General features: G+C 41.4%; 1 pseudogene; it reads left to right on the top strand.

The window, feature by feature from the left end:
• The first annotated feature begins 17,090 nt into the window (after positions 1-17,090).
• LOC102183130 lies at positions 17,091-21,844 on the top strand (annotated as a pseudogene).
• Positions 21,845-22,154: the final 310 nt, after the last annotated feature.

Here is a 22,154-nt window from a genome sequence, read left to right as displayed (position 1 = left end):
TCAATCCTCCTAGTCTTCCTCCTTTTATACATTTGTTTCCTCCCTCCTGAGCCTGCCCTATGTAAATTGGGCTAGCCAGGAAGGCTGTTTGTTTTACTTGAGGTCCTCACTCCAGTCCTGGGACCTTCCTTTGTTCTATTTTCATGAGCTTTTCCCTTCTCTGTCTTTAAGCCACTGCCATTTTGGACTGCTTTTTCCTATTCTAACTACCTAACATTCCCCCCTCAAGAGATGGGAGTCCCAATTCTTTGGGAATAGGGGCATCAAGGTATCTCTGGCTACTTCCTGCTGAACTGGGACAGTGAGGGGCATTGGGCCTCCCCCTTTTGCTAGTCTCAAGCCTCAGAGTCTTTATAGTGGTGTCCATCTAAGGGTGAGTGATATTTTCCATGGTCGGCTATAGTTGTATATATCCTTGTTGAACTGGCAGTGCATGTTGTAGCTTGTTGACCTGGGCAGGGACAAAACAGGTTAGACAATTGATAATACATGGAGCAATCATAAGCAGCATCAGTATGGTGATAACAGGGATTAGTAGGGGCATTAGCCAACTCCAAACTCCCCCTCACCAGGAGAAGGATCCCCCAAAGAGACTGTAGCCACCCCAGGAACTCTCCAGCTCATTCTTTGAGATCCTGTAGAGTCTGAATGTTTTTATTGAGGACTTCAAAACTTTCTTTAACTTACCTGGAGGTATTTACCTGGAAACAACACATCTCATTTAAGATGGGTCAAGTCCCTCCTTGTTCAGGGATCAGAAGATCTATCTCCTGTCTATTTTGGAGTACAACCCCTGCCAAACTATGTTGGCTTTTTAGAGCTATCCTGAGAAATCTTATCCCCAGAAACTTAATTTTGGGGGTGTTCATTAGAATGACACTCATTTGTAGTCCTGAAAAGGTATCTGAGATCTCCCAAGGGCTCACACATGTATTATGTGTCTTCTTCTGTTTTCTTCCATGGCTTGACACATGAGTAGTGAATCCAGGAGTCGTGTCCTGGTATCTTGACTGCTATGGGAAAGAAATAGAAAATACTATTTCTACCCTGTAGAAAGTATTACAGGGTAGGAGCCCTTCCATGTGGGCTGAAGTTGAGCCCTTGGGGATCCATCTTTCCAGACTTTAATTAGGATTTGAGTCCCTGGAGCATATAGTGGTGACTCTTCAGAATCTTTTGAGCCTTGATTGACACCCCACAAGTGTATATATCCTGTTGGAATTGTCCAATGGCCATGGTATAAGGCCAGACGGACTGAGCCTCTGGATCAAGGAAGAGGTCATTGACATAAACAAAAGGTCTCCCATACAACATCTCATAAAGACTAAGACCAACCTATTCCTTAGGGGATATACGGGTGCAGAGGAGAGTTATTGGTAAAGCCTCCTTCCAAGCCAGGGAGGTCTCTTGGGTTATCTTTTTTATCGCTGATTTTAAGAATTGATTGGCTCTTTCTACTTTTCCTGAAGACTCCAGGCACAATGGAGACAATAAGTAATGCCCAATGCTTTAGAGACCCCTTGGGTGACCTTAGAAATAAATGATGTCCCATTGTCACTCTGTAATGACCCGGGCAGATCAAACCTTGGAATGATCTCATGGAGCAGTTTTCTTTACCACCTCCTCAGCCTTCTCAGTCCAGGTGGGAAAGCCTTCAATCCATCCTGTGAATGTGTCCGTCATGACTAATAGGTATTTATACCCTTGAGAAACTGGCATCTGTGTGCAGTCCATCTGCCAGTCCTCTTCTCGGTAAGTTCCACATCACTGGATGGGCTGGGCCAGCTGGGGTCTTCAAGCTCCTTGGGGGTTGTCTAATTGGGAAGTGGGACAATAGGAGACAACTTGCCTTATAGTCGTTTGGAGGTCTGTTCCTCTGAAGGACCTTTCTAGTAATCTTTGGAGGGCCTTCTCCCCTAAATGAGTGGTGGCATGTAAGGAGTTAACCAACTTCCATTGGAGGTTCTCAGGCAGAAAAAGGAGTCCCTCCTTTTGGAACCACCCTATATGATCTTCTTGAAAGCCCTCACTCTTAGCTTTAAGAGTCTCACCTTCAGTATATGAAGGCTTTTCTGGCAAATTAATCTGTGGAACTAAGGTGGCACCCTCTATTAGGTCATTGTTCTGTAATGCTGCTCTCTTAGCTGCCTGACTGGCTGTTTGGTTCCCTCGTGCCACTTCTGTGCTCCCTTTTTGGTGTCCTTTACAGTGGGAGACTGAAACCTCAGTGGGCAGATGGACTGCCTCCAAGAGCCTAAGGATTTGATCAAAATATTTGATTGGGGACCCTCGGGTGGTCAAGTGGCCTCTTTCTTTCCAAATAGCAGCATGTGCATGTAGCACCAGAAAGGCATACTTGGAGTCAGTGTAAATGGCTACTCTTTTTCCTTTTCCCAGCTCTAAAGCTTGAATCAAGGCTACGAGCTCAGCTAATTGGACTGAAGTACCTTGTGGCAAAGGTTTAGCCTCTATGGTCTCAAAATGGGAGACTACTGCATATCTGGCTTTTCTTTTTCCATCCAGGACAAAGCTGCTTTCATCAGTGTACCAGATTTCCTCAGGATTGGTCAGAGGATCTTCTGATAATCCTTCTTGGGATTTTGTCCAGTGGGCCAAAGTTTCTAGGCAAGACTGAAAGGGGAGAGAGCTCTTGGAGGTAGGCAGGAGGGTGGCAGGGTTAAGAATCTCACAGGGGGCTAAGTCAGGCCTGGATTTTCCATCATCACTACTTGATATCTGAGGATTCTTTGATCAGACATTCATAAATGGCCTCTCCCATTCAGGAGTTGTTTCACTTGGTGGCTGGTAAAAATAGTTTGCCCCCAAGAGAGAGTTTTAAAGCATCTTCTATTAGGACTGCAGTAGCTGCAAGATTTCAAAGCCAGGGATAGATCTCTTCCCAGTAAGGGAGTAGGATACTCAGGGACCAGCAGAAACTGGTGGGAAAATATTTGTCTATTCCTGCAATGAAGAAGGGTTCAGGTGAATCTTTTGTTAATTGTTTTTCCTGTAGCACCCAAAATGGAACAGGTTTGGGGGGAGAAGGCTCTGGAGCAGGAGGTTAGGACAGTGTAGGTAGCCCCTGTGTCAATCAAGAAATTCTCGGATCTACCTGCCACATCCAGCTGCACCCTTGGCTCTATCCCCATGATGGTTATCTGTGACAGGTAGGCTGACTGGAGCAGGCAGCTTTAGCCCTGTTGAACCATCGTGAAGGAAGGCTTGGCGTTTGACCTTGAGGCAACTAGAAAAAGAAAAACAAACCCACCTACCCCCACAAAGTTAGTAGAAGGAAATAAATCATAAAGATCAGAGCAGAAATAAATGAAAAAGAAATAGGGACAATAGCAAAGATCAATAAAACTAAAAGCTGGTTCTTTGAGAAGAAAAACAAAATTAACAAGAACAAAACAGACAAGCCAGCTTCATCAAGAAAAAGGAGAAGAGTCAAGTCAATAAATTTAGAAATGAAAAAGTAGATGTAGCCACAGATAACACAGAAATACAAAGGACCATAAGAAACTAATACAAGCAAACACAGAAATACAAAGGACCATAAGAAACTAATACAAGCAACTATATGCCAATAAAATGCACAACCTGGAAGAAACAGACAAATTCTTAGAAAAGTATAACCCTCTAAAACTAACCAGGAAGAACTGGAAAATATGAAAGGACCAATCACAAGCACAGTAATCGAAATTATAATAAAAAAACTTCCAAGAGACAGAAGCCCAGGGCCACATGGCTTCACAGGCAAATTCTACCAAAAGTTTAGGGAACACCTAACACCTGCTCAAACTCTTCCAGAAAATTGCAGAAGCAAGAAAACTACCAAACTCATTCTACAAGGCCACCATTACCCTGATACCAAAACTGGACAAAGATTCCACAAAAAAAGAAAATTACAGGCCAATATCACTGATGAACATAGATGCCAAAATCCTCAACAACATTATAGCAAGCAAAATCCAAGAATACATTAAAAAGATCACCATAACCAAGTGGGCTTTATCCCAAGGATGCAAAGATTCTTCAGTATATGCAAATCAATCACTGTGATACACCATATTTATAAGCAAACTGAAAGATAAAAACCATATGATCATCTCAATAGATTCAAAGAAAGCTTTAGACAAAATTCAACACTCATTTATGATAAAAACTCTCCAGAAAGTAGGCATGGAAGAAAAATACTTCAACATAATAAAGGCTATATATGACAAACCCACAGCAAATATTATTCCCAGTGATGGAAAATTGAAAGCATTTCCTCTAAGATCAGGAACAAAACAAGGGTGCCCACTCTTGGCACTAGCATTTAACACAGTTTTGGAAGTCCTAGCCACAGCAATCAGAGAAGAAAAAGAAATAAAAAGAATCCATATTGGAAAAGAAGAAATAGAGTACTCACTGTTTGCAAATGACATAGTACTATAGATAGAAAATGCAAAAGACACCACCAGAAAATTACTAGAGCTAATCAATGAATATAGTAAAGTCACAGGATATAAAATTAATACCCAGAAATCCCTTGCATTCTTATACACTGACAATGAAAAAGTGAGAAAGAAAAATCAAAGAAATAGTCCCATTCATCATTGCAAAAAAAAAAAAAAAAGAATAAAATACCTAGGAATAAACCTACCTAAAGAGATAAAAGACCTATATGCAAAAGACACTGATGAAAGAAATCAAAGACAAAACAAACAGATGGAAAGATACACCATGTTCTTGGATTAGAAGAATCACTATTGTGAGAATCATGACTCTCCTCAATGCGATCTACAGATCCAAAGCAATCTCTATCAAACTACTAATGGTATTTTTAACAGAACTAGAGCAAGTAATTTCACAATTTGTATGGAATCACAAAACACCCTGAATATCCAAAACAATCTTGAGAAAGAAGAATAGAGCTGACGAATCAACTTTCCAGACTTCAGTCTATACTACAGAGCTACAGTCATCAAGACAGCATGGTAATGGTACAAAAAGAGAAATTGAGACCAATGGAAAAAGATAGATGCCCAGAGATAAACCCAAGCACCTATGGGCATCTTACCTTTGACAAAGGAGGCAAGAATATACGATGGAGATAAGACAGCCTCTTCAATAAGTGGTGCATACCAATGAAAGCATATGCAAAACGGTAGGCTCACATATAAAGAAAACAAAATTTTGGTTACAAATGGGTGAGGGAAAGTAGGTGGGACAAATTAGGGATATGAAATTAAGAGATACAACTACTAAGTATAAAATAGGTAAGCAACAATCATATACTCTATAGCACAATGAATTATAAGCATCATCGCATAATAACTAATAGTGCGGTATAACCTGGAAAAATACTGAATCACTGCCATACACTGAAGACTAATATAATGTTGTTAATCAACTATTGTTGTTGCTGTTTAGTTGTTAAGTCATGTCTAGTCTTTATGACCCTATGTATTAATCCTTTACTACCAGGCTCCTCTGTCCATGGGACTTCCCAGGCAAAGATACTGGAGTGAGTTGCTATTACCCACTCCAGGGGATCTTCCTGACCCAGGAACTGAACCCACATGCTCTTCACTGACAAGCAGATTCTTTACTGCTGAGCCACAGGGAAGCCCGAATCAACTATACTTCAATTAAAAGAAAAAACATGAAAATTATTTAATATATTGTTCATCCTGCTTCTATATTGAAATAATACTCTATTTCAAAGACTTACCAAAAAACCATAATTAATTAACCTTGGTGGTTACCACCTTGCCTACATGAAACATCTTTAGTTACACCACTCATATTTAAGATATTAATAATAGCAGCTTCATTTTGATTGTATGCAAAAACTCCATATTTTTACTTCTTCCCACCTCATTTTGTGTTACTGATGTCCTAGTTTACATCTTTTGATATTGTGAGCACTAACAAATTATTGCAACACTAATTTTAATACTTTTCTCTTTTCACTTTTATACCAAAGTTTAAAGTGTTCTGTATTTGACTATTTGCTTTACTTTTACCTGTGAGTTACATGCTTTCCTAGGCTTTTATGTTGTTAATTGGTGTCTTTTCATTTCCTCTTGAAGAGCTCTTTTGAGCATTTTGTGTGAGGCAGGTCTAGTGGTGAAAACTCCCTCAGCTTTGGTTTCTCTGGGAATGTCATTATCTTTCATTTGTGAAGAACAACTTTTCTGAGTATTCTTGGTTGTCAGTTGTTTTCTTTCAGCGCTTTGAATATATCATCCCACTCTCTCCAGGATTGCAAGGTTTCTTTTGAGAGTCTCCTGATAGCCTTATGCTGTTCCCTTTTATGTGACAAGTCACATTTCTCTCACAAACTTAGAATTTCTCTCCTTGAAAGGGGACCATCTTACAGTATCAGTGCTAATGTAAATTGATACTGCCACTATGGAAAACAGTATGAAGGTTTCTTAAAAAATCTAAACAGAGAATTATCATATGACCCAGCATTTTCACTCCTGGGCATATACCCAGAGAAAACCAGAATTGAAAAAGACACATGAACCCAATGTTCATTGCAGCACTATTTGCAACACCCAGGACATAGGAGCAACATAAACCTCCATCTCAGAGGAATGCATAAAGAAGATGTAGTACATATATACAATGGAATGTTACTCAGACCTTGAAAGGAATGACCTAGATACTGTCATACAGCATGAAGTAATTGAAAAAGAGAAAAAAGAAATATCATCTGGTAACAACAGTGGAATCTAGAAAAATGATACAGATGAACTTATTTGTAAAGCAGAAACAGAGACAGACATAGAGCATGGACGTATGGAGACTGGGGGCAGGGAAGGGTATACAATGAATTGGGAAACTGGGCTTGACACACATACCCTACTAGGTATAAAATAGATAACTACTGAGAACCTACTGTATAGCACAGGAAACTCTACTCAGTGCTATGTGGTGACATAAATAGGCAGGAAATCCAAAAAGAGGGGATATATGTAGATGTGTAGCTGATCAACTTTCCTGGCTAGCAGAAACTAACACAATATTGTAAAACAGCTGTGAAAGTGAAAGTGAACTCGTTCAGTCGTGTCTGACTCTTTGCGACCCCGTGGATTGTAGCCCACCAGGCTCCTCCATCCATGGGATTCTCCAGGCAAGAATACTGGAGTGGGTTGCCATTTCCTTCTCCAGGGGATCTTCCCCACCCAGGGATTGAACCCAGCTCTCCTGCATTGCAGGCAGATGCAGGCAGATGCTTTAACCTCTGAGCCACTAGGGAAAACAACTGAACTCCAATAAAAATTGATATAAAGAGACACAGATGTATAGAACATTCTTTTGGACTCTGTGGGAGAGGGAGAGGGTGGTATGATTTGGGAGAATGGCTTTGAAACATGTATAATATCATATAAGAAACAAATCGCCAGTCTAGGTTTGATGCAGGATACAGGATGCTTGGGCCTGGTGCACTGGGATGACCCAGAGAGATGGTATGGAGAGGGAGGTGGGAGAGGGGTTCAGGATTGGGAACACGTGTACACCCATGGTGGATTCATGTTGATGTATGGCAAAACCAATTCAGTATTGTAAAGTAAAATAAAGTAAAATTTAAAAAAAAAGAAAAAAAAAGTTGACATGAAATTCTAGATTGTAAGAATTCTAAATAAGTAAAATATCAAGACAGACAAAAAACAATTCTTTTCCTGTCTTTGACTTTCAATATTTTAATTAAAGTATGTCTTCATATAACCTTCTATGAGATGATAGTGTTCAGGAAATTGTGAGCTTGTGACCTGGAATATTGCTCCCATAAATTGGATAGTTTTCAGCCATTATTTCCATAAATAATAATTTCCCTTTTCTCTCTTTCTGTCTGCTCCTCTTCTTTCTCCTTCACCTCCTTACCTAGTGTCCCCCATCATGCATATGTGGGTCCATATAATGGTGTTCAAAAAATTTCATAGATTACCCCACACACACTTTTTCATTTTTTCACATCTGATTAGATAACTTCAAATTATCTCTTTTTGAGTTCATAAATTCTTTCTTCTGCTTGATGCAGTCTACTGTTAAAGGTTTCTAGAATATTTCTAACCCCATCCATTGTATTCTTCAGCTCCAGAATTTCTTTTTGGCTCCATTTTATGATTTCTATCTCCTTGTTGACTTTCCCATTTTGTTCAAGTTTTGCTTTCCTGATTTCACTGAGTTTTCTTGTAGCTGTCTGAGCATCTTTAAAGTAATCATTTCTGAATTGTTTGTCAGGCACCTCATGGACCTACATTTCTAATGGAGTCAGTTACTGGGAAATTATCTTGTTTCATTAGTGGGGTGTTGGGCTTCCTGATTTTTGCTATTGCTGGAAATCTCATGCTGGTGTCTTCATATTTGAGGAATCAGTCTCCTCCACCAGTCTTCAATGACTTATTTCAGGAGATAAACACATGCACCAGTCAACCAACTAAGGGGTAGTAGGGGTCACTGAGGCTTCTTCTATGTATTCACCTGATCAACCCCTCTTGCTCTATTTTGTGAAGGAAGTGTTATTATGGTATAGGCTTTCTGTCAGTTGCACAAACCCAGGACACATGCTGACAGCCTCCTATTTATTTTCCCTATCTCAGTACCCTGAAGTGTGTAAGGTAAAACCGTTCATCCCATCCAGCAGAGAGGCGCCAGTTCTCTTTATATGCCTGTGCATGATCTGTAGAGGCTTCAGTGCACCTTCAGCGGGGGTGCCAATGGAAGGCCAGTTCTGAAGAGGAAGGTCACAGGGAGTGCTGAGGGTGCTTGTAGGCATATTGGGGCTACTTTAGGTGATGAGTCCTGTGAAGTTTGTAAAGGACAGTCCGTGAGGCAGTTAGTAGGAACAGCAGAGCTTTGTTGATTTAGTGCCCAATTTGCTGTCACTCTTACCCCAACTCATTGTTTGTTGCTGTTGTTCAGTTGTTCAGTCGTGTCTTTGCGACCCCATGACTGCAACATGTGAGGCTTTCCTGTCTTTCCCCGTCTACTGGAGTTTGCTCAAACTCATGACCAGAGTCGACACCATCAAACCATCTCATCCTCTGTGGTCCCCTTCTCCTTCTGACCTCAATATTTCCCAACATCAGAGTCTTTTCCAATGAGCCGGCTCTTCCTATCAGCTGGCCAGAGTGCTGGAGCTTCAGGTGCAGCATCAGTCCTTCCAATGAATATGCAGTGTTGATTTCCTTTAGAATCCACTGGTTTGATCTCTTTGCTGTCCAAGAGTCTTCTCTAGCACCACAGTTCAAAAGCATCGAGTTTTTGGTGCTCAGCCTTCTTTATGGTGTAACACTCATTTCTACCTGACTACTGGTAAAACTATAGTTTTGAATATAGGGACTTTTGTTAGCAGCCTTATATCTCTGCTTTTTAATATGCTGTCTAGATTTCTCATAGCTTTACTTACAAGGAACAAACATCTTAATTTCATGGCTGCAATCACTGTATGTGGTGGTTTGGAGCCCCGGAAAAAAAAATGTGTCACTGTTTCCATTGTTTCCCCATCTGTTTGCCATGAAGTAATGGGACTGTATGCCATGATTTTCATTTTTTGAATGTTGAGTTTTAAGCCAGCTTTTTCACTCTCCTCTTTTGCCTTCATTAAGAGGCTCTTTAGTTCCTCTTTGCTTTGTGCCATTAGGGTGGTGTCATCTGCATACCTGAGATTATTGGTATTTCTCCCATCAGTATTAAATCCAGCTTGAGCTTTTTCCAGCCCGGCATTTCGCATGATGTACTCTGCATATAATTTAAATAAGCAGGATGACAATATACAGCCTTGACGTACTCCTTTCCCAGTTTGGAACCAGTTCATTGTTCCATGTCTGGTTCTAACTATTGCTTCTTGACCCGCATGCAGGTTTCTCAGGAGGCAGGTAAGGTGGTATTGTATGTACATCTCTTTAAGAATTTTCCACAGTTTGTTGGGATGCACACACTCAAATCCTTTAGTGCAGTCAATGAAAAAGAAATAGATGTTTTTCTGGAATTATCTTGCTTATTCTATAATCCAACATATATTGGCAATTTGACTTCTGGTTCCTCTGTCTTTTCCAAGTCCAGCTTGTACATTAAGAAGTTTTCAGTTTATGTACTGCTGAAGCCTGGCTTGGAGGATTTTGAGCATTACTTTTCTAGCTTTGAAAATGAGTGCAATCGTGCTTTAGTTTGAACATTCTCTGGCATTCCCCTTCTTTGGGACTGGAATGAAAACTGACCATTTCCTGTCTTGTGGCCTGTGCTGAGTTTTTGTGTGTATTCTTGCTGCCTCTTCTTAATATTTTCTGCTTCTGTTAGGTCCATAATATTTCTGTCCTTTATTGTTACCATCTTTGCATGAAATGTTCCCTTGGTATCTCTAATTTTCTTGAAGAGATCTCTAGTCTTTCTCATTCTGTTGTTTTCCTCTATTTCTTTGCATTGATCGCTGAGGAAGGCTTTCTTATCTGTCCTTGCTATTCTTTGGAATTCTGCATTCAGATGGATATATATATTCTTTTCTCCTTTGGCTTCTGCTTCTCTTCTTTTCCTGTCTATTTGTAACGGCTCCTCAAACAACCATTTTGCCTTTTTGCATTTCTCTTCCATGGGGATGGCTTTGATCATCACTTTCTGTACAATGTTAGTATCCTCCATCCATAGTTCTTCAGGCATTCTCTCTATCAGATCTAATCCCTTGAATCTATTTGTCACTTCCCCTGGATAATCATAAGGGATTTGATTTAAGTCATACCTGAATGGCCTAGTGGTTTTCCCTACTTTCTTCAATTTAAGTCTGAATTTTGCAATAAGGAGCTGAATATCTGAACCACAGTCAGCTCCCGATCTTGTTTTTTGCTGACTTTATAGAGCTTCTCCATCTTTGGCTGCAAAGAATATAATCAACCTGGTTTCAGTGTTGACGATCTGGTGAAGTCCAGCTCCTTGCTATCCCATGACTATTCAGCCTTGCTCACTACCTCTGGGTTCTGGGTTTAGATGAGAAAGAAGTGTGATTCTTGGGCAGTGTCTAGCAATACTGGGTCATGCAGTTGCTCACTGCAGTCTTACCTTCCTCTGTGGGAATAATTACTGGTCTAACTTAAGCAGAGGAGATTAAGAAGAGGTGGCAAGAATATACAGAAATACTATACCAAAAAAAAAGTCTTGATGACGTGGATAACCACAGTGATGTGGTCACGCACTTAGAGCCAAATATGCTGGGTTGTGAAGTCAGTGGACCTTAGAAAGCATCACTACGAACAAAGCTAGTGGAGGTGATGGAATTCCAGTCGAGCTGTTTCAAATCCTGAAAGATGATGCTTTGAAAGTGCTGCACTCAATATGCCAGCAAATTTGGAAAACTCAGTAGTGGCCACAGGACTGGAAAAGGTCAGTTTTCATTCCAATCACACAGAAGGGAAATGCTAAAGAATGTTAAAACCATTTCCCATGCTCACAAGGTTAGAACTGGACCTTTGTGAGTCACAGTTAGAACTGGACATAAAATAACTGACTGGTTCCAAATTGGGAAAGGAGTGTATCAAGGCTGTATATCATCCCTCTGTTTATTTAACTTATATGTAGAGCACATCATGAGCAATGCTGTGCTTGATGAATCACAAGCTAGAATCAAGATTGCTGGGAGAAATATCAACAACTCCAGATATACAGATGATACCACTCTAATGCAGAAAGTGAAGAGGAACTAAAGAGATTCTTGATGAAGTTGAAAGAGGAGAGTGAAAAAGCTGGCTTGAAACTAAAAATTCATAAAACTAAGATCATGGTACCCAGTCCCATCACCTTATGGCAAATAGAAGGGGAAAAAGTGGAAGCAGTGACAGATTTAATTTTCTAGGTTTCCAAAATCACTGTGGACTGTGACTGAAGCCGCAAAAGTAAAAGACGCTTTTGCTCCTTGGAAGGCAAGCTATGACAAAGCTAGACAGCATATTAAAGAACAGAGACATCACTCTGCCAACAAAGTGCCATACAGTCAAAGCTATGGTTTTTCCAGTAGTCATGCACAGATGTAAGAAGTGGACCATAAAGAAGGCTGAGCACCAAGGAACTGATGCTTACGAATTGTGGTTTTGGAGAATACTCTTGAGAGTCTCTTGGACTGGAAGGAGATAAAATCTGTCAGTCCTAATGGAAATTGACCCTGAATATTCATTAGAAGGACTGACATTTCAATACTTTGGCTACCTGACGCCAAGAGCCTACTCATTGGTTAAGACACTGATTTGGGGAAAGATTGAAGGCAAAAAGAGAAGGGGGCAGCAGCGGATGAGATGGTTAGATAGTGACCATCTTATACAGTTACACTGGTTAGATAGTAACACCGACTTAATGAACAAACTCCAGGAGAAAGTGGAGGTCAGAAGAGCCATGTATGCTACAGTCCATGGGGTCACAAAAAAGATGCAGACATGACTTAGCAACTAAATAGCTTTGGGGCTTCTCTGGTGGCTCAGTGGTAAGGAATCTGCCTTCTAATCCAGAAGACCCTGGGTCAAGAGGACTCCCTGGAGGGGGAAATGGCAACCCACTCCAGTGTTCTTGCCTGGGAAGTCCCATGGATAGAGGGGGCCTGGACGGCTATGATCCCTGGGGACACAAAGAAGTCAGACACAACTTATCGACTAAACAGCAACAACAAGAAAATCTTGCTTCTTGTTGATGGGGTGATGGGAAGGTTCTAGAGAACTTTAAATGATCATGTCATTATCATCAGATTTTTATCTTAGAAAGGCCATTGGTCTTAGCAAGAGTATGTGGCATTGTTGGAGTAAGACTTTGATTGGGGGCAGGAGTACCATTTACTAGACTATTGCAATAGTCTAGGCAGGAAATGATGGCAGAAGGGATGGATTCCCAGATGTATATAGGAATCAAAATCTCTGTAATTTGGGGACCAAGTACATTAAAAGGATGAAGAGAAGTAATTATTATGCATTAGATAAATAACAGTTGGTAACATCTCACAAATGGGATTGGTGTGTTGGGGAAGGAACTTTGACTTTTTTCATTTATCTCTGTATTGCTTGTAAATTTTTCAACCAAAGCATGCATTACTATTCTATCTTTAATGAGAAAATTGTAAACTTTATGATTTGCTTGAATGAGACACAGGTTTGAGAGGAGAAGATAATGAGTTGAAGTTGCACATAAAATTTTCAAGTGTTATCAAAAAGGAAAGACCTTTCCTGGATTTTACGGCTTAAGGGAAAAGATCATCTAGTTCAAAGTATATGGATTTAAAATCCAAGGCACACATTTAAATTAGATGAAGAATCAAGGCTAGTACTCAGGACCTCTACTCCAAGTTACTGGTTCTTCTTACTAGAGAGAGAGCTTTTCTGGAACCATGAGGAATCCTTCTGAGAGAAATTGGCCAATGCCTTTGCATCTGAGACTAAACTCAGTTTATTCAGCTCTGCTAAAGTCCAAACATAGCTCCTGCCCTGTCAACATAGTGGTCTTTCATGATCTTAAATGATGTTTGGGATTTAGATTAGGAACCTATATCAACTCTCTGGGTAAAGAGCAAGTTGCTCACTTAACCTGCTTATAGTCTGGAAGGCAGGATTAAGGAGACAATGCACAAGGCCTTTTGGGACCATCTGAAAGTCCAGCTATCAAGTACTCTGGCTGACTTCAGGTGTGCTCTTGAACTCTTAAAAGAAATTAAGCAGAAGAGTAATCAACTTCCCATTTGTGGATATTAAGTCTCAGTTGTGGCATGGGGGATCTTTCATTATGGTGCATGGGCTTTTCTTTAGTTGTGATGCATGGGCTTCTAAGTCCATGCTGCAGTTCGTGGACTTAGCTGCCTTGCAGCAGGTGGGATCTTAGTTCCACTGAGCAGCGATTAAACCCATGTCCCCTACACTGCAAGGTGAATTCTTAGCCACTGGATCACAAGGAAGTCCTTTGATTTTTTTCATTCCAGACCTTTTAATTGTTCAGTTCAGTTGCTCAGTCGTGTCCAACTCTTTGTGACCCCATGAATTGCAGCACGCCAGGCCTCCCTGTCCATCACCAAATCCCAGAGTCCACCCAAACCCATGTCCATTGAGTTGATGATGTCATCCAACCATCTCATCCTCTGTCATTCCCTTCTCTTCCTGCCCTCAATCTTTCCCAGAATCAGGGTTTTTTCAAACGAGTCAGCTCTGCATCAGGTGGCCAAAATATCGGAGTTTCAGCTTCAACAGTGTCTTTCCAGTGAACACCCAGGACTGATCTCCTTTAGGATGGACTGGTTGGACCTCCTTGAAGTCCAAGGGAGTCTCAAGAGTCTTCTCCAACACCACAGTTCAAAAGCATCAATTCTTCTGTGCTCAGCTTTTTTTGTAGTCCAACTCTCACATCCATACATGACCACTGGAAAAACCATAGCCTTAACTAGAGAGACCTTTGTTGGAAAAGTAATGTCTGTGCTTTTCAATATGCTCTCTAGGTTGGTCATAACTTTTCTTCCAAGGAGTAAGCGTCTTTTAATTTCATGGCTGCAATCACCATCTGCAGTGATTTTGGAGCCCAGAAAAACAAAGTCTGACACTGTTTCTACTGTTTCCCCATCTATTTGCCATGAAGTGATGGGACCAGATGCCATGATCTTCATTTTCTGAATGTTGAGCTTTAAGCCAACTTTTTCACTCTCCCTTTTCACTCTCATCAAGAGGCTCTTTAGTTCTTCTTCACTTCCTGCCATAAGGGTGGTGTCATCTGCATATCTGAGGTTATTGATATTTCTCCCAGCAATCATGATTCCAGCTTGTGCTTCCACCAGCCCAGCGTTTCTCATGATGTACTCTGCATAGAAGTTAAATAAGCAGGGTGACAATATACAGCCTCGACGTACTCCTTTTCCTATTTGGAAACAGTCTGTTGTTCCATGTCTAGTTCTAATTGTTGCTTCCTGACCTGCATGCAGATTTCTCAGGAGGCAGGTCAGGTGGTCTGTTATTCCCATCTCTTTCAGAATGTTCCACAGCTTATTGTGATCCACACAGTCAAAGGCTTTGGCATAGTCAATAAAGCAGAAAGAGATGTTTTTCTGGAACTCTCTTGCTTTTTCCATGATCCAGCAGATGTTGGCAATTTGATCTCTGGTTCCTTTGTCTTTTCTAAAACCAGCTTTAACATCTGGGAGTTCACAGTTCACATATTGCTGAAGCTTGGCTTGGAGAATTTTAAGCATTCCTTTACTAGCATGTGGGATGAGGGCAATTGTAAGGTAGTTTGAGCATTCTTTGGCATTGCTTTTCTTTGGGATTGGAATGAACACTGACCTTTTCCAGTCCTGTGTCCACTGTTGATGACAGACAATTATTCTGAGGCTTTGTGAGTGGTGTTAGTCTTATAGAGCCCACCTTCTAGTGCAGAAGTCAGAGACCTGAGTTTTATCCCTTCGTGGGGAAGATGTCCTGGAGGAGGGCATGGCAACCTACTCCAGTATTCTTGCCTGGAGACTCCATAGACAGAGGAGCCTAGTGGCTACAGTCCATAGAGTGGCAAAGAGTTGGACACAACTTAGCATGCACACAGGCACACACAAGCTTCCCTTGTACATATGGTCCATTACTTAAATAGATGGTGTGGAGGAACTTCCATTTCGTTTGTATGAGATGGAGCTTGAAAGTTAAGATCTTGCTGTAACTGCACAGTATATCATTCAACTAAACAGATTTTCATTTAACTCCCATTAGGTTTTCTGTGTTTCAGAAGCATATAGATACATAAGAGAGTCCTTGCCAACAAGAAACTTATACTTTTGAGTGAAGATGTTATTTCTGGTGATACTTAAAGATTTCTTTGCGTATCTCATCTTTTTCCTTTGCAGTCAAAGAATCTAATAATGGCCTTATCCCTTATTAAGAATATCTCACCCCCACAAGGCTATATTTAAAATGGATAACTAAGAACCTACTGTATAGCACATGGAACTCTGCTCAATATTATGTGGCCACCTAAATGGGAGGAGAGTTAGGGGAAGAATGGATGCATGTATATGTATGGCTGAGTCCCTTTGCTGTTCGTCTGAAACTATCATGCTAATTGGTTACCTAGATAGAAGCTAAAAAGTTTTTAAAAAAGAATATCCCATTACCTTGTGATGGTATTTTATAGTTTTTATATCTTGCATTTTTTAGTCACATTGTTATTTTTCTTCCTATCTTTATCTCATTCTTCCCAGAAAATAATATGGCACTATGGTTACTACTAATCCCAATAAAGCCTTAAATTGTGATTGGCTCCTAGACAGATAAAAACAATATACTCTACATGCAATTTGGATACCTAGTTTCTGGAGATGCAACAGACATATGTTGGTATGCCTTTGCCTTAAGGAGATTGCTCATTGGAGAGTGTTTGGGGTTCTAAACAATTTGGCTTCACTGATTTTCTTTTCTGGGCAGATCTTGCTATCATTGCTATTACCACAGAACAGCCTAAGAGATGAGATTGTAGGTATGGAGGCGTTTGATGAGCTCCTGTCGATTAGTGTTCCCTGGAGTCAGGAGTTCTCTGGCTTTCTCAGGATTTGGACTTAAGCCTCCTGCTTCTGGTTTTCAGTCTTATTTTTACAGTAGCCTCAAGACTTCTCCATCTATATAGCACTGATGATAAAACATCTAGGTTAAAGATGAAAAGTTTCTCCACAGTGAGGGACATTCAGAGAGGTTCACAGAGTTACATGGAGAAGAGAAGTGGGAGGATGGTAATAGAGGTGACCAGGATGAGATGAGGGGGAATCAAAAGAGGAGAGAGCAAGCTAGCCAGTAATCACTTCCTTATGTGCTCTCCACAGTCCAGACCTCTCAGAGATGTTCACAGAGTTATACAGAGAAGAGAAGAGGGAGGAAGGAGACAGAAGTGGCCAGGAAGATAAAGGGGGGAATCAAAAGGAGAGAGATAGATCCAGCCAGTAATCAGTTCCCCAAGTGTTCTCCACCGTCCTGAACACACAAAGAGATTCACAGAGTTGAGTAGAGAAGAGAAGGGCAAGGGAGGAGATAGAGGCGACCTGGTGGAGAAAAAGGAGAGTCCAAAGGGGGAGAGAGCAGGCAAGCCAGTAATGTCGCTCCCAAGTAAAAATGGGTACTGAAGATTGGGTTCTTAAAGGTACAAAATTGATAACAAATACCAAAAAGCAAAGATTAAAAATCTAGAGTAGAGGTTGGATTTTCAAAAATACAATATGAAAGTAAAAAAAAAAAGTCACAAAATTATAAAATATATATATATGAAGTTTGCTTTAAAAACTAGGGTCTCTTTTTTTGCAAAGTAATAGGTTACAAAAATGAAAAATTAAAGGAGTAATAGAGGACTCAAAAATCTAAAAAAATTAAAGAATGAGAGTATAAATAGTAAAAATATATCTAGGACTTTCTCTGGTGGTGTTGTGAGCAGTGTGGGGTCAGTTCATTTTCGGATAGTTCCCTGATCCGGCTTATACTTCTCAAGATCTATAGGCCCCTTCCTATGTAGTGGGTACTAACTACAGGGTTTTAATCTATTGCACCTGTCACTTCCAAGGCGGTTCCCTCTGTTTTAGCTTCTTCTGTTCGCTGGTCTCTTCAGTGTCTAATTTCTGCCCTGACACAAGGGGGCAGTGGTGGACACGTTTTTAGGCTCACGTGTTCAGTTGCACTGTGGGGAGGGAGGGACGCTGCAAACAAGTAACACTGGCGTGTGTTCGCAGTGTCTCGGCCACACTGGGCCTGCCCCCGCTCACGGCTTGTGTGCCCTCCCTGCCCACACTGCTTAGGCTCTAGGTTGCTCTGCCAGGAACCATCCGAGGCCAGCCCTGGGCTGCATGCACTTCCCAGGTCTAAGCCGCTCAGGTTCAGGCACTCGGGTAGTCCTCAGAGGTGCAGACTCGGTTGGGCCTGCATTTTGTGCCCTTCCCAGGTCCGAGCAGCTCAGCTGACCAGGTGTTTGGCGAGCGTGGTCGCTGCGACTTATCGCCTCCCCTGTCCCTGCCGCTCGGTTTTCTGGGTGTGCAACCGGCGCACCTTCTCAGGCGGATGTTGACCGTCCAGTATCCCAAGAAGTCTTAGTTAGCGATGAAGCCTGCTTGCAGTTTGGTAGATAATGCCTCTCTGGGGCTGCAATTGCCCCCTTCCGGCTCTGGCTGCCCTCGCCTGCCTGTCACCATAGGGGGATGGTCTGCAGCCGCCTAGCTCTGCTCAGTCCTTTGTTCTGTGATCGGGCCTGACGGTGTCTTAGGTTAGGGCTTTCGCGTAGCTCTAGTCAGTCCTTTGTTCTGTGCGCGGGCCTGGCGGTGTCTTAGGTTAGGGCTTTTCGCGTGGTAGTTATCCCACAGTCTGGTTTGCTATCCCAAGTTAGGTCCCTCAGATTGCCCTCGGGGCATTCAGGCCAGATCCTTACTCTAAGCAACGCAGCCCGCGCCTCCCTGCCCAGCCCCTGCTTGCTAGTGGCGGGTGCAGGCGTCTGCGCTGCTTCTCCGCTGGGGGAGTTACCGTTGGGCACATAATCTGTGGGGTTTAATTATTTATTTACTTTTCCTCCCGGTTATGTTGCCCTCTGTGGTTCCAAGGCTCACCAGACTCAGCAGTGACAGTCTTTCCTGGTGTTTGGAAATTTCTCTCTTTTTAAAGACTCCCTTCCCAGGAAGGAACTCCATCCCTACCTCTTTTGTCTCTCTTTTTATCTTTTATATTTTTTCCTATCTCCTTTCGAAAACAATGGGCTGCTTTTCTGGGTGCCTGATGTCCTCTGCCAGCATTCAGAAGTTGTTTTGTGGAATTTTCTCAGCGCTGAAATGTTCTTTTGATGAATTTGTGGGGGAGAAAGTGGTCTCCCCGTCCTATTCCTCTGCCATCTTAGGACCACCTCCTAAGAGATGAGATTGAATAAGCTCTGGACATAGAACTCCTCAAGCAGAAAGCAGAGCATAAGGCCCTGGATGTCCCTCATCTCTCCTGCTGTGTGCACCAGTACAAGATGAAGCAGTGCTAAAATGAGAGACCATAATTACTAAGGTGAGAAACTAGATGTACTGTCCCTGAACTCAGTCTTAGACACTGCACCAGAAAACTCTGGGCCAGATACTGGGTTACAGCCCCTGGCTTGTGTAGCCCTTCTATACTGCAGAGTGGATTAATACTTCTATTGCTCCTCTCTGGTTTATTGCCTTTTATTTTCAAAGGACAGATTCTCAGAACACTTTTGATGATCTTCAGATCATTTGGACACTTTCTAAGAAATGATCCTGTTAAGACACTGGCTTCCCAGGTGACATTAGAGGTAAAGAATCCCCCTGCCAATTCAAGAGATGCAAGAGAAGGGAGTTCAGTGCCTGGGTTGGGAAGATCCCCTGGAGAAAGAAATGGCAACCAACTCCAATATTCTTGTCTAGACACTAAAGTAGAGTAACTGTTTCTTTGGGAGATTTCAAACAGCTCTTTTGCAGATATTCTCCCATGTATCCTAATTCAAACCCTGTGGAGGGACAGGGATGAGGATGATCCATGTTTCACAGATAGAAGAACCAAGACCCAGAGGTAAAGTGATAAAACACATGAGTTAGAAATTCAACCCCCAATGTCCCAAGTACCCACAGAGAGTTAGAATTTTGGTCATTTTTCTGAGATGGAGTACCTACAGTGGAAAGATCCTTCTAACTAAAAGGTCAGAAGATGTATCTGTTCCTAGCTCTGAAAACAACTCACTCTGTGGCCTTGGGCCCCTGGTGTAATGTCTGTATTTGTAAATTGAACTAGGACTGCGGTTTTTAAAGCCATTTTTAACTCTAAGATATTGTGATTTTAGGACTCTTAGCTTGAGTTCCACCTCATCCCACTAGATTTCCTTTCAGAGTGTAAACATTTGATTTTTTCCTCCCTTGACAGGGGCATCTTTCATATTCTGGACCTGATGAAAATGGACATGGTGAACTATATTATCCAGAGCCTCTGACCCTACCTGGAGGAACATTCTATCCTTTATGAATGAACTAAATTCCAGAAACTCCTCAACAAGCAACCCAGTATGGTCAAAATTTAAAGACAGAAGAGGGGTATATTTGACTTTGGGTCTGATTTCTTACAGTGATAGGGTATTTTCTATGTTTTTAAATAGTTTCTCCCTATTGGGCAGGTGGCTAGGACATGGGGTAGGAAGAAAGAACGTTTCTCCAAGACAAAAGATGTACAAAATAATTTATTTATTGAGGAAGAATATATCCTCAAGCCTTAGTTTTCAAGCCTTGGTGTTTCAAGGTATTTACTTATCCTTTCTATGTCATAGATCTCCTTGACTGGACCACAAAATGGCTAACAAAATTCAAGTTCTCCTGACTCTCCCAGCTCCTCCAGCATGGCCCATTCATCTCCAAATTGGGGAGTGGACAACCCACAACTTCCCATTTCCACAATGGTGCTATACTAGGGATACCTGGACCTTCTTCTCTGGGATCTTGGCAGTAAAGAGTTTCCCGAGGTAGGAACATACGTTAGAATATTTCCTTTTTGTTTTGTATTCAATACCTTTACTAGAACACTCTTCTGATAGCTTGCTTTTCCCTGCCTCACCAGACTCTGCTGATGAATAGAATCTGGCTGTGGGATATGGAGTCCCAGTTGAAGCAGTTAACCATCTGGCCTCAGTCTTGCTAGTGGCCAGAAGTTTCTCTGGACATGTTTTATTCAACTCGACTGAATTTGTAAATAAACTGAAACACATAACCAAGGCCCTGACAGACGAATTTAACTCCAGGTAAACTTCATAGAGGCACCCCCGGTGGCTCAGTGGTAAAGAATCTGCCTGCCAATGCAGGAGACTCACATTTGATCCTTGAGTTGCGAAGATCTCCTGGAGCAGGAAATGGCAACCCACTCCAGTGCTCTTGCCTGGAGAATCTTGTGGATTGAGAAGCCTGGTGGGCTACAGTCCATAGGATTGCGAAAGAGTCAGACACGACTTAGCGACTAAATAACATGAACAAAAAACTACCTAGATCTTTCTCCTAGTTGAAAATAATATGTACGGTTTGAAACTTAGGCAGTTAATGTATTGCTGCCTTATTCTTTATCATAAACCATGCAAAAGACCTTGGGCATCATCTGCAAAGGTCGTTGGTGTCTTTCGATAAATTGTATTAAAGTTTGTGATGGAAACAAAACCTATTTCCAAGGAGGTGAGTGTGGAAACTAGTTTGCTATGAATGATTCAGTACTGTGTTTGCTTAAAATGAGTTATTATATACTTAAATAAGTGACACTGGATTTGTGTATGTATATCCAGAAGTTGATCCCTTGGTCAATATGTATCCATAATTTGCTTCATGCAGGGCACCGCAGCTAATGTACAAAGAAGAACTGGAGGTTCCGATCTCAATATATTTACAATTCAATTGGTGAACTGGGGAAAACAACCACAGAAAATGCTTAAGAAATCTTAAAACAGAATTTGAATAAAGTTTATGGGACTAAAGAATACTGAGTAGTTCCAAGAATGGAACTGAACCCTTGTCCAATTTGTTTCAATTGAAGTGGAAAATAGTATGAATTAGTTGACATCTTGAGGGTAACAATAAAATGATTTCAAATACTGCGTCCTCTGTTAGTGGTACAGAACTGGAATTCTTTTGTGAGTGGACCTGGCTTCTGGTGTTGGACTCTCTGGGCTTTGCTCCTATGCCAAGGCCACTCTGCTTTCTGTCCTTCATTATCTAGGCCTAAATAGGCTATGGTGAGTGTGAGTGAACAAATGTCTCAGAAAATCCATGAATATCTCAAAGACATGGGCCTAACTGCCCTGAGTAGGGAAAAGAAAGCTTTTTTTTATAAGCCAACTTCAGATCATTGCCAGGAAAGAGAACTGATTGTAGCATCATTGTTAAGAGTCATATGGTGGTGATGGGGAAGGGTGGCAAGAATATGGAAGGTGAGAAGGTGGATACAAGCCTGGAAGTCAGTTGTGAAGCCATTCAAAGCTGGAATAATCATTGGGAAAGTCTTTTGGCTTTAGTTTTCTTATGTATAATGTGCATAATTGAAGTAAATCTCTTTCAGTTTGAAGAGTGAACATATGGTTTTAAGGTCATCTAGGATGTGTAACTTGCAGGTGCTAGTACTGAGTGACTCTTGGTCATTCTCTAACCATAACCCAAGGCTTGTGATGGGAAACACTTT

The sequence above is a fragment of the Capra hircus genome, unplaced genomic scaffold (assembly GCF_001704415.2).
Source record: "Capra hircus breed San Clemente unplaced genomic scaffold, ASM170441v1, whole genome shotgun sequence".
Classification (NCBI taxonomy): Eukaryota; Metazoa; Chordata; class Mammalia; order Artiodactyla; family Bovidae; genus Capra; species Capra hircus.
This window is presented reverse-complemented; position numbering and strand designations above follow the sequence as displayed.